This window comes from Tenrec ecaudatus, chromosome 9 (genome assembly GCF_050624435.1).
Source record: "Tenrec ecaudatus isolate mTenEca1 chromosome 9, mTenEca1.hap1, whole genome shotgun sequence".
NCBI lineage: Eukaryota > Metazoa > Chordata > Mammalia > Afrosoricida > Tenrecidae > Tenrec > Tenrec ecaudatus.
Window position 1 is genome coordinate 119,128,351 of NC_134538.1, and position 14,210 is coordinate 119,142,560.

General features: G+C 37.7%; 1 pseudogene; it reads left to right on the forward strand.

The window, feature by feature from the left end:
• The first annotated feature begins 662 nt into the window (after positions 1 to 662).
• LOC142456097 (E3 ubiquitin-protein ligase RNF138 pseudogene) lies at positions 663 to 8,462 on the forward strand (annotated as a pseudogene).
• Positions 8,463 to 14,210: the final 5,748 nt, after the last annotated feature.

Here is a 14,210-nt window from a genome sequence, read left to right on the forward strand (position 1 = left end):
TAATATCAGACATATGGACTTGATCTGGACTGTGCTGGGATTTTTTTCTCAATATTCAATTGCTCTTGTATATAAACCTCTTTCTTATATACACGAGTGTCTATGAATTTTTTTCTGTAGCCTACCCTGACTTAACACAGATACTAACTGATTTAAAATTAGGAAAATGTATGTCAAGGTTCTATCTCTTCACCATACTTATTTATACTGTATGCTGAAAAAATTACTCAAGAAGCTGCACAATATGAAGAGGAACACAGCAGCTGAATTGTAGGAAGATCATTAACAACCTGTGATAGGAGATAATGTAACCTTGCTTTCTGAAAGTGATCAGTACTTGAAGCTCTTTCTGAGGCTTACAGCTTTCAGTGTAGAACACAATTCAACATGAAGAAAACCCAGACTCTCAAAACTGGGCCAGTAGAACACATCGTTGTGAGAGGAGAGAAGCAAATTTGCAGCACGCATCCTCTTTACAGTGTTGAAGAGCATGGAGGTCACTGTAAGGATTAAGGCAAGTCTGAACCCAAGCCATATTTTTTCAATTGCCTCATCTGCATGTGAAAATTGGACCATGTGTAATAAAGACCATGTGTAATAAAGCATTAACGTATTTGAGGGTTGGTGAAGAGAAACAAACGGGTACATCTTGGACAGCCAGAATGCTCTTTAGACGTGAGCTCGCCAAGACGTTGTCACCTGTGCTTCGGATAGGTTACCAACTTAGTAAAGAGTCAGTGAAATCGGAAGACCCCAGACAGGATGGATCAACAAAGTGTTCACAACAGTAGGCCCAAGCCTAGCACTGATGAAGATGACAACGACAGGGAGGGCAGTGTTTCTTTCGGTTGTACATTGGGTCCTTAGTACTCAGAGCCTACGCTATGAAACCTCACAACAACAACAAACAACAAAGCCCACAGTACAAATCTGCGTATCTTCCATTTTTCTTAACCTTCCACTAGAACAGGCCAGCAAACTCAAGAGTCATATGTGGCTCTGTCAGTACATACATATGGCTCTAAAGTAAAATTGAAAAAAGTAAAATTGAAAAAACAATTTAAAGGCTATTATTCAGGTAGTGGTGATTTCATTTGTTTGTAAATAGATATATTTTTGCTTTGGAATAATTTTTAAATTGCTGTGAAGGACTGGGTTGGCTCTTTTGTCTCAAAAGTTTATCCACACTTGCTCTAGAGGAACTGTCAGTCACCTGCTTTTCTCACTCTTCAATCCGCATCGCCAGGAATAGCTCCTGGCATATAAAACATTTTGTTTGATTTCACTTATTGATAGAGACTCCTGGAAATGCCAAGACTATTCGGACCTTACCCACCCTTCAGGTCTGGAAAGAAATTGACCCCATGTTATATAATCAACCACTTACGGTCAAAAGGGAAGCATTTAAGCAAGGACAAAATTCAGAGGGGGAGAAAGAAAGAAGAAATAGAAAAGAGAAACAGGGAGGAAATGGGATCAGGATGGTGCACGGAAGGAATCACAATAGATTGAGTGAAACAAATTTGTAGGAATTGTTGGATATAAAATTGATGATCTGCTTTGTCAACTTTTACCCAATTCCCAATAAAAGAAAAAAAATGTTAATTTCTGTGTCAGAAAAAATAGAATTTATAGAAGATCTAAAGATATTAAATATTTGTATCTGCTCAACAGTGTAAAGAACTTTGCAAAGTTTCTAGGAGAAATATATCACTGCCGGCAAAGATGGAATGCCAGGCATGGTGCCAAGCAGGTTCTGGAGTACTTGGGAGAAGCTGATCCTCTCGGTCCTTTCCAAACCAAGGGGCTATACTTTTCTCTCACAGAAAGAATTTCAATTCTTGGTGTCTGTTTCTCAACATTAGGATTAATAGGAACACTCAGAAATAAATTTGGATCATTGGGAACTATAAGATAGGCACATAGATGACTAAACATTGATTTTCTTTCCTAAAGTAAAAGTGTTTTCATAAAAGAATAAATAAAATCCTTTGAGAATAATTTAGAGATGAAATTGTGAAACTGGCTTGTTCTAAACCATATATTGATTTGATGCTTATAAACATTTTTGCTTGTCAATGCAGTGTGGTCACTACTCAATCTTTATGAAACTACTAAAGAACATAACTAAGCAATTAAATTTAAGTGGAATCCTGTTTGTGCTTGATAAGCGTTGTGAGGCAGGCATTTTTGTAAAGTGGGAATTCAGAAGTCATGTCTAGACATTTATTCTAGCGCTAGCTCAGATAAATCTCATGAAAGTGGAAGGATTTGATATTACACAAGTTAATCAATTTTATTAATTTTACCAAGGCTGATGTTAGTTATAGTATGAGAAAAAATTGGCTTATATAAAGACAATCTAAATTTAGCACAAGCAAGAGGGAAATAATATTAAACACATTTGGGATTTATGTAAAACAATTGCTTTATGGAACACACTCCTTGAAGTGTTTCTATATACCTTATTTGAAACATAAATTTAATGAGAACTTATATTTAATTTTATAAAGTCAATAATTTTACTCTTAAGAGCATATTCCATACATCTCAAGTCATAGAAAAATTTAAAGTTCATTTAAAAGTTAACGATAGAGTAGAATATAATACTATAATACTGTAGTGTGCTTTCTGTCCTTCCTTTACACCCTATGTAACTGATGGATAGATTTCTCTGAAACTTTTAAACTTTGTTTCTCTGCTGCCCACTGCATGTTCTTAGCTGGAAAGGAAAGGCTCTCAGGAAGCTCATCTTGATAATCCTCCTCTCATCCGTTGTCGAAGGATGCTCACAGATATATGGACCCAAACTCCACAGAGTCTTTGCCACTGTGTCGAATCTGACTCCTCGTGGCCGCTATAGGATAGAACAGAACTGCCACTGTGGGTGTGGTGGGACTGTAAATAACAGATGGGAGGAGAAAGCCTGATCTTTCCAGTGAACAGTTGTTGCTTTCAAATTGCTAACCTTGCACATCCCATTATGCCACCATGGATTTGTGGACATCTGCATTTATTCTTTAGGCAGTAACTCAGAGATCTATGATGCCTTTCAGTCCTTTCTGGTATGTCTAACAGACCCAATCATGTTATTAAAACTAGACTCTGAAACAAGGAGGTTTAGTGAAAAGAACCACGTCTAAGAGATTAAGAGTGGGCTAAGCTCGGAAGTATTTCATACTGAAGATAAGTCACTTGAACTTTATCCATAATGAAATTATCGAAGATAATTGGAACTAATGTAAATAAATTTAAGAAAACACCAGATCAGACCTACTTTTAGAATTAATTAGAAATATAATTCAGGAATATTTACTTGGATATCTTCTTTGAAAGTGCACATTGAAACTGAGATGGTTTTACAATGTAATTATATGTGAATGTATTCCTAGGGTCATAGAAATATTTAAATAGGAAGTATAATGTTGGTTATGATATTCATGAAAATATAAATTTTAATTTAATATGTGAAGCAGATATAAAACATGACACACTCGCATTATATATTGCATAAGTATAATCTTCAGAAATGGCAAGACATTTCAAACCATTAGCAAGGATAGTTTTAGTATGAAGGTTTGAAGTAATGAAGGGAAAAACACTTTACATGTATTTCCAACCATTTCTTGTGCCTTTAAGTAGTTTTGTGATATTAAAGACATGCATACTCCTACTAAGTAATTTACATCATGGTCCCTGTATAAATTGTAGTTATTCATAGAAGGCAATAAAAAAATTCACTAGAAAAAGTGAGAACAGTAAAAAAGACATTTTAAGAAAAGAATGTTTTATGTGTAGTAGGGAATCTTGGTGACACAGTGGTTACATGCTTGTTTACTAACCAGAAGGCCAGCGGGTCAAACCCACCAACCACTCCATGGGAGAAAGACGTGGCAGTCTTGACGCCCTATGGAATGGCTCTGCTCTATTCTGTAAGGTTGTTTGGAGTCAGAATCCACATATGGGCAACAAACTTGATTTGAGATTTTTATATATTTAGGTTACATAATTACTTTTTATAACAAACACATATGCAGAAACAATTAAAAATTTCAATGACAATACATTAAAAGCATTTCTTTTCCTTTATTAAAATCATTTATTGGGCTCTTACATTTCTTATTACAATCCATACATACATATAGTGTGTCAACACCTTTGTACATATTTTGCCATAATCATTTTGAAAGCATTTTCTTTCTACTTCAGCCCTTGTTATCAGCTAATTTCCCCCACCCCTTCCCTCATGAGCCCTTGATAATTTATAAATTATTATTGTTTTCATGTCTTACACTGACCTCTGTCTCCCTTCACCTGATTTTCTGTTTTCCATCCCCCCAAAAGGGGTTACATGTCCATCATTGTGATTGGTTTCCTGACCTCAGTTTCCCCTCCTGGTATCACTACTCTCATTATTGGTCCTGAGAGGTTTATCTGTTCTGGATTCCCTGTGTTGTAAGCTCTTATCTGTTCCAGTGTGCATGCTGTGGTCTAGCTGGATTTGTAAGGTAGAATTGGAGTCATGATAGTGATGGTGGGTTGTGTGTGTGGGGGAGCATTAAAGAACTAGAGGAAAGTTGTATGTTTCATTGGTGCTATACTGAACCCTGACTAGCTCATCTCTTCCTTGTGACCTTTCTGTTAGGGGATGTCAGATTGTCTACAATGGGTTTTGGATCTCCACTAAATACTCCTCTCATTCACATTGATATGATCTTTTCTTCTGGAACTCTGATGCCTAATACCTGATCCCATGACTCCCTGTGATCACACAGGCAGATATGATTCTTCCATGTGGCCTTTGTTGCTTCTCAACTACATGGCCACTTGTTTATCTTCAAGCTTTTAAGACCCTAGATGCTATATCTTTTGATAGCCAGGTACCATCAGTTTCTTTACCACATTTGCTTATGCATCCAGTTTGTCTTCAGTGACCATGTCAGGGAAGATGAGCATTTAAGAGTGGTGGGTCACAGAGCACACAGAAGCAAATGAAGAGGGAAGGAAAGAGTGGATCACATCCTGGTCCCCCAAATCCTGAGGATGATATTCCAGCTCAGAGCAGTCAATGCACAGAGAGTACAATAGGGCCAGCCCCACCGTGAGACACAGTGTCCCTCACTGACCCATAACACTATGAGGAACAACACTGGAGATACAGTGAGGGAATTGTGCCAAATCTGACCCCACCACACCAGGGCAAAACACTAAGGGCAAGCAACAGAGCAGCAAGGTGAACAAAGCAATGAAGACTGAGGAATACCAAAAATGGACTTTGGGGCCAGGGCATGGCACCCATCTGACTCAACCGGAACACTCTTAAAAGGATAACAACCGGAACACTCTTAAAGGATGGGGCCAGGGCATGGCACCCACCTAACTCAACTGGAACACTCTTAAAGGAACTATTTATAGGCTTTTATTTTGTTGTTGTTGTTTTGTTTAATAACAACAGACCTGATGAGCTGTGGGAGGCCATCAAGACCATCATCCATGAGAAAGTAGAAGATCATTAAAAAGACAGTAAAGATAGAAAGACATCCGAAGAGACTGTGAAATCTGCCCTCAATCATAGAGTAGCTAAAGCAAATGGAAGAAAGGATGAAATCAAGGAGCTGAATAGCAGATTTCAAAGGTAGCTCAAGAAAACAAAGCCATGTATTATAATGAAATGTACAAAGATCTAGAATTAGAAAACCAAGAAGGGAAGAACACACACAGCATATCTGAAACGGAAAGAACTCAAGAAAATATTTAAGCCTTGAATAGCAATTTAAAAATATTCTATAAGCAAGCTATTGAATGATTCAGGAAACATCAAAGAAAGATGGAAAGAATACACTGTACCAAAAGGAGCTATCTGCCAGTCCCACATTCCAGGGGGTAGCATGTGAGAAAGAACCAATGAAGCAGAGGAAGAAGGTCAGCATACACTGGAATATAAGGCAAAAACAAGGCTCCAGGACATGAGAGAAACCCCACTGAGATGCTTCAGAAAGCCGAAAAGCACTGGAGGCACTCACTCCGTTTTGCCGGAAAATTTGGAAGCAGCTACTTGACCAACAACTGGAAGAAATCCAAAGAAAGGTGACCCATAAGAAGGCTCAAGCTGTAGAATGTTATCACTGATCTTGCACAAAGGTAATATCTGCTTAAGATCAACCAACAACTGTTGCAGTGGCATAGGGCACTGTCAGAAGTCCAACATTCAGGATTCAGAAGAGGACATGGAACAAGGGATATCCTTGCTGATTTCAGATGGATCTTGGTTCAGAGCAGAGAATACCAGAAAGGCACTTCCTTGCGTTTCATTGACTATGCCAAGGCATTCGACTAAGCCCACTACAGTGAACTGTGGAAAACATTGACAAGAATGAGAATTCCAGAACAAATCATTGTGCTCATTCAAAATGTTTACATGCTTCAAGAGGCAATTGTGCTAAGAAAACACATGAATGCGATATGTGTTAAAATCAGGAAAGGTGTGTCAGGGTTACATGCTCTCACCATACTTGATCAGTCTACATGTAGACAATTCATCAGAGGAGTTGGCTTATATGAAGAAGTGTGCGGCATCAGGATTCAAGGAAGGCTTGAAAATGACCTGTGGTATGCAGATGACATAATCTTGCTTACTGAAAGTGAGGAAGACTTGAGGAACTTGCTGATGAGGGTCAGGGGTTATAGACTTCAGTATGACTTACTACTCAAGGTGAATAAGACCAAAATCCACACAAGGTAATATCATGATACATGGAGAGAATGCTCGTATTATCAAGGATATTTATCTTACTTGGATCCACAATCAATGCTCATGGACACAGCAGTCAAGAGATCAAAAGACATGTTACAGACATAGAAGCCAAATGATAACCGATACAAGGTATTACAGAGAATGTAAGGGAGAGGGATGGGCAATAGGAGGGGAAAGGGAGTTTGGGAGTAAATAATGAAAGTGGGAGGTGAGAGGGAGCACTAGAGCTGATGTGATTGTTGATCATGATCAGGATTGGGGGAGAAAATAAACCATGGGGGCAGGAATACTCTAGGATGGATGTGGTGGTGATTGTACACTCCCCCCTTGATATGTTTGAAAGATTGGATTATTCAATTTTAGGATATGTAAATTATGTGCCAATAAAATTGTTGAAAAAATAATTTGCAATATTATTGGAGATGCTTTTTTTCAATAACACAAATGGCATTTATACATGTGTATCCCATAAAATAGAAATGCACAAAAATCAATTTTGTTACATCTGTTTAAAGATATGATGGAGAAACTCAATAGCATCAGTCAGAACAAGATCATTGCTCTCTGAAATTGCTTACATTCAACTTCAAATTAAAGCTGAAGAACAATAAATATAAACCTTCCAGTGTCAAAGTACACCCTTGAATACATCTCACCTTAATTCAGAAACTGTCTTGAAAATTGATTTGATACATCCAACAATGACGACTAAAGACCAGCCAAGATGTGGAATGATATCAAAGACACACAATGAAAGCAAAAGGTCATTCAAAAGTTGAGAAAGAAAGAAAATGCCAAAATGAAATCAAAAGAGACTCTGGACCACTGTCACTTTGGAGGCAGCAGCCATAGCCTTAACCCCTCCCCCCCCTCCCCCCCACCCCCCAGTGGGAGGAAGCTCTTCCTGGCCACATCCTGCACTAAATTCCTGCCACATCAGGAGGTGACAAAAATGCCTGTGAGGACCAACTGCGCCTGTCAGCATGCTTGCTGCGGACAATGTTTCCTGACTGCAATGGGAGAAAGTGGAATTCATGATCCCCTCTGTCATGGAACCGTGATTAGGAGAGAGAGAGAGAGAGAGAGAGAGAGAGAGAGAGAGAGAGAGAGAGAGAGAGAGAGAGAGAGAGAGAGAGAGAGAGAGAGAGAGAGAGAGAGAGAGACTGACTTTCTGGAATGAGCTTTTGACCTTGAAGAGATCAGGAGGAAAGGAAGCCCCTGGTAGGTGTTGATGCTGTGCAAACCAGATTAGATTCCATCCCCTGAGACATCATTACAAACCTTGAAAGAAGTATCAGGATAAATATGGTGCTTCTTCTAACCCTCCAAACTTTCAGATCCCCCAAGATTCAGTAGGGACAGTAATAGGAGTGCAATATCCACATCTGATAACACAGAAACCTCCCACGAGAACACCAGTTCTCCCCCCCACCCCCACCTTTAAGTGCCCATTGGGTCAAGAATCACATTTTACCAGACAGTGTTTACTAGATCCCTGACACAGTAATCACATGTTTCCCATCGTTGCTGCCACATGTCCTATTTGTGTGTCTCTTCCTTAGGGTGATCATAAGCAGATTACTAGAAACTGTGTTAGTCGTCTCAATCAGAGGTGCAGTCTGACTATAGAGAATTTGTGAATCTTCAGCTAGCTGAGGAAACCTGATATCAAGCTGCCGTTGAAGAAACTTTTGAAGTGAGTTCATGAACTCCGTAGCCCTCTGGGCATCTCTGTACCTCCGAGTGCAATCTTCAAGGGGAAAACACATGTAGGCTTGTTTTCAATAACTTGTTATATATATTAATAAAAGTGATTCAGTCTACTGTTTTAGTTTAATTGAAACATAATTGTGGGTCATCTAAATACTTCATCTTACTAAATTAAAAAATGAAAGTTATGACAGTTTTAGAAACCTAAAACAGAATCTACTTCACAAATGTAATCTTGAAGAGGAAATTCCTGTTGCACCTCTTTTATGTTTCATTTTGAATTTTTCAATATTATGTTGCTTTTGAAATTTGATGCTGTCTCTTTCATTTGCTTTATTGTACACGGGTGCTAATAACACAGCAGCAGTACTTTCTACAGGTGTGTTTGAAAATAAAACAGAGCAGCACTTTCTACAGGTATGAGGATTGATAACAACCTAACAAATTGGTGACAGTTGTCACATTACAGAGTGGAAGTTTGAAGCACTAAATGGAACCATCCCAAGCACACTTTTAAAGTACAGTTTCTAGCTGAAGATTTCCTTTTGCAGAAAATTGTATTTATATAACTTCTGGTATTTTTGAAGGCTAGTGATATTCCTTTAATAATTTAACTCCTTAAAAGCAAAAGATCATTGTAAAGATGCTTCCTTTTTATTTTAGAAGGACATGACAAAAAAAAAGTTGTATGCAAAGATAAAGCTCTGCACTTTCTGTGTGCATACAGTTTGCCAGATCACTTAAAATTTCTAGTAAGGATTTTACAAATGGTAAATGTAGGATTTAAAGGTTTGTCTCATTTGATTAAATTTTGTATGTCACTAAATAAAAACAACAATCAAATAAGTCCTCAATTGGCTGCTATTATTCCTTAAAAGTTGAGTTTATGCGTGCAGACACATATGTTTATCTGGTGCTCATTTGTTCTCAAAAATAATGTGTGAGTGTGAAATGGTAGGGCAGATTCTACTGGCCAATCATGTTCAACTACTTTTTAGTCAACCCTGGCTTCTTAGTATTCATTAAGGAGAATGGCAACGTTCCCAAGTAGCAGAACAAAGGATGAAGAACGGATTAGCTGACATTCCATGCCAAATGGACATCATGTATGCTTTCTTTAAAGGAAAGAATTAAAAGAACATGAGAGGAAATCTCAGACGTAGTTTGCTGCTAAATATGTGCATATAGTGTGTATAAGGCTGGACTGGTTTTCTGAAAACCCTTGTTGACTTTTCTAAAGTGAGAATGTTTTAACTTGATTTAATAAAAGTGTTAATTTTGGAAGTAGTGTGTTGTAAAAATCTTTTAAAAATCTAACACTAAAGACTTTAGTTAGGGGTGTTAATAATCATACAAAAAGCTGTACATCTAAGTGAACATATGCCTTTGGGTTGTCATTCTTAAGTGGTATTTTCTATGTTGAACCTTTTTTCTGAAGTAATATGAATTAATTTTTAAGAATAATTAATAAATTTAAAAAAATAGTTTGACCATAATTTTTGGTATAAAACAATAGCATTAATAGTTTTAATTCCAATATTTAATACTTTCAATATGTCAAGTCAAGTCATTCTGGGAGGTGAGAACTTGTTGAAAAAATAACTTACCTATGGTAAAACTCACATTAATGGTGTTGTGCTTTGAAATATTGTGAATAAGTTTAATATCATTATTGTTTTTTTACTGTGAGACTCTGAAACATTCTCTGGATTATAGACTTGTTAAAGAAAATGAAAGACATGATGAATAAAAGAGCTCACAGCAGTGTGAAAAGACCTGGAGTTAGAAATCAAAGGGCATGAAAATGCTTGACTGAAAAAAAAATGAAGAAAAATTCAAGTATTGACTTGAAAAATTAAAGGATTTTATTTCAAAACTTCTCTGGTATCAAGTTGATTCTCATTTGTAGTGACCTTATAGGACAGAGTAGACCTGTCCCGTGAGTTTCTGGGATTGTAAATCTTGCCGGAACTAGAGAGCCTTGTGTTTCTCCCGCAGAGGGACTAGAGGTTTCAAACTGCTGAAATCACAGATGGCAGCCAAATGTGCAAAGACCTGAAGTTGGAAAATCACAAATGAAGAACAGCTCTGTATTTAGCAAGCTAAAATAACTGAATAAAAAAAATCAAGGTTTAATTGAATAGTGATAGATTCTATGGGGAAAACAGTAAATGATGAAGGAAATTTTTTTTTAAGATGGAAAGAATGCAGTCATCATACCAACAATAACGGGTAGAGATTCAACCATTTTATAAGATAGCTTAGCATCAAGAACCAATGATATTGAATGAAGAATTCTAAGTCAAACTGAAGTCATTAGTGTAAAATAAGACCCCAGATACTGACAGAATATTAATTGAAATGTTTCAACAAGCTGATAAAGCACAAGAAACACTCATCTAAGCCAAGAAAATGTGAACGCCAAACAAACTTGCCAAACAACTGAAGAGATCCATCTTTACACCCATTTCATAGGAAGATGACCCTACAGAAGATTGAAATTATGGAACAATATTCTCAATATCACATGCAAGTAAAAATTTGCTGAAGATCAATACAGACAGGGAATTGTCCACAATTCAGGACAGATTCAGAAGAGGACCTGGCACTGTGAGTACAGTCTGAAAGCAAAGAATACCAGAAAGATGTCTGCTTCTGTTTGTTGACTATACAAAGGCATCCAACTGTATGAACCCTACCAAACTATTGATAGTCTTGAGAAGAACGGGAATTTCAGAACATTTCATTGTGTTCATTGAGAATATTTAGATGGATCAAGAAACCATTCAAGAACATACAGCATGGTTTAAAATCAGGAAAGGTGTACGTCAGCGTTACATCGTCTCACCATACTCGTTCAATCCTCATGCTGACAAATCATCAGACAAGCTGGCTTCTATGAAGAAGAGTGTGGCATCAAGATTGGAGGAAGGTTTATTAATGACCTGCAGTAGGCAGATGACACAATCTTGCTTGCTGAAAGTCAGGAGGACTTGCAGCCCTTGCTGATGAAGACTGAAGGACTGCAGCCTTCCGTAAAGACTACAACTCCATCTTAAAAACACGCAAAAATCAAGCTCATTACAACTTGACATAAAGATAGCACCAAGCGAATAAAGAAAGGATCGAAGCAGTCAAGGCTTTCATCTTTCTTGGATTAACAATCAATGCTCATGGAAGCAGCAGTCAGAGAATCCAATCACACATTGCATGACGTAAATCCATTGCCCTAGACCTCATTACGTTTTCAAGAACAAGGATGTAACTTTGAGTGAGGACTAAGGTGTGCTTAACCAAAGCCATGCTATAGCCATTCACCTCATGTGCATGTGTAAGTTGGACATTGAATAAGGAAGATGGCAGAATAATAAATGCATTTAATTATGCTGCTGGCAAAAATATTGATTGTATCATGGACTGGCCGAACAATACATCTGATATTGAAGAAGTACAGCCAGAATGCTCCTTAGAAACAAGGATGGTGAAACTTCATCTCATGTACCTTGGTCATATTATCAACAGAGAGCACTCCCTAGAAAGAGACAGCATGCTTGATAAAGTAGAAGAGCAGTGAAAGAGAGAGGCGGTTACTAGATGGACTGAAACAGTGGCTGCCCCGATGGGCTCCACTGTGTAGCAATGACTCCAGGATGCCAGAGGACAGGGCCGTGCTTCCTTCTGTTGTCATAGGTTCCTGGGAGTAAAAACAGACTTGACAGAATCTAACAACAACGTGTGTGGAAAAGTGCAACATGTAGGAAGCAACAATTGCAGATACAGTCACCGAATCAAGAAGATCTAGGCAAGATGAAAACATTTTGGGAGTTAGCATACAACTCAGATCTGATGCTATTTGAGACAGGAGTTCACCTTGAACTGACAGTATTGGCTGAAAACAAGAATCTAGTAAAAGATATTATATCATTTGGAACATTTCAACAAAGAGATGTGGACCCAGCAAAGGAAGTATTCAATGTGTATGCCAAGACATTTGGAAGATGCTAACCGGAAATCTGACCAACCTCCTGGAAATGATCCATATACATGCCTATTACAAAGAAATTATCAAACAGGATCATCAATAATACATGTAAACAAATTTACACTGAATAATGAGAATCAGTGGCTGCGGTCAGAGACTTAGTCATGGAAAATGGCACCTACGGCAAGCACTGCTAATGGCGCCTTCTAAATGTAAGACATCGCTTTCAAGTCACTTCATCCTCCGAGCATCACCGTGGCCCTGTAGGACAGGGTAGAACTGCCATGGTGCGTTCCCAAGAGGGAATTGAAGGCAGAGCAGCCAGTGGTTGGAGCTGCGGCAGACCTCGCAGGTGAAGCCCAGTGCTCACTGTGCCACCAGGATTTCTCAAGTCACCATTGACTCAATGGCAGTGAATTTGGCACTTAAAAAAAAACACCATAACGTTAGTTCAAAACTACATGTAAAACTCATTAATCTGTTACCTAACACATGAAGGTGCCGCACTGAAATTGTAAGGGTACCTCCTTTCTTTTCACTGATGAAAATTGAGGGGTGACATGCTTGGTAATTTGTTTTTCAGTTTCTTCTCTTACTACCCTCAGCAGAGCATTATCACAGTGCCTGCCAGGATCCATGGACAATTTCAAATATACAAGTTGATTTCTCTTTGTGTATAATTGGTTTCTCACAGTTGGCTATGGAGACTGCCAGGGTTAATACACCCAGGTCAGTGTTGTCCACCTTCATGCAACAGTTGTCAAGGCTGCCATGGCATGGCTTCTCCTCTGGAAGCAGAACATCCAGAGGAAGCTGTGGCCGTCAAGTCTAGCCAGAGTTAGTAGATAACTTGAACAGGAGCAAACCCTTGCCGATGTCTGGTGGACATTGGCTGAAGTCAGAGAATATGAGAAAGATGTGTACCTGTATGTATGTTATTGACCAAACAAAGACATAATATTGCTAAAAATGGGAATTTCAGACACTTGATTTATGTGGAATCTGTACACAGACCAAGAGATATTTGTTCAAATGGAAGCTTAAAGCCAAAAAGGCATACATCAAGATGTTATCCATTTACTACACTTGTATGCTGCATAAGTGATCTCTCTGTTTACTTTTCATAATTACATACGAAAATTTTAAAATTAAGAAGTAAATACAGGATTTTTACCTTAAAGCAAGCAATTTAGACTCATGTAAAACATTAATAATGATGTTATCCTTTAAATGAAGAACTTTTTCATTGAGAACTTGGTAGAGAAGATCAACTGGCTTTACATACTCAGCTTGAGGTGTATTTACATTATAGTTAGTTTCAGCTGTGTGATAAGCGTCAATTAGAACTTTTCAATTAATCTTCCTCTTAGAATTTTAAACTTTAAAATTTCACTTGAAAAAAAAAAGTGTGCTTAATCACAGGAAGAAGAAATCAGAATTAAAAGTAGTTAGCTTATCTGCTGGAAACATTCAGTAGAACTTTTCAATTCTAAAAGAACACTAACTGCAAAAATGAAAAGAGAAAATGTGCATGGTTTAACAATCATTTTTTAGAAACAAATTTGAGATATTAAAAGGGTATAAAGGAAAATATTGAGTCAAAAATTTATTACACTTTTTAGTGTGTGTGCTCTCAGTTAAGCTCTTTCTGTAAATTTATGTTGAAATTTACTTTTTCATTTTGCTTATAACGTGACACCTTACACGTGTAATCTATTTCATATTCAATAATTTAAAGGTCAAATCCCTGTATCTCATGAACAA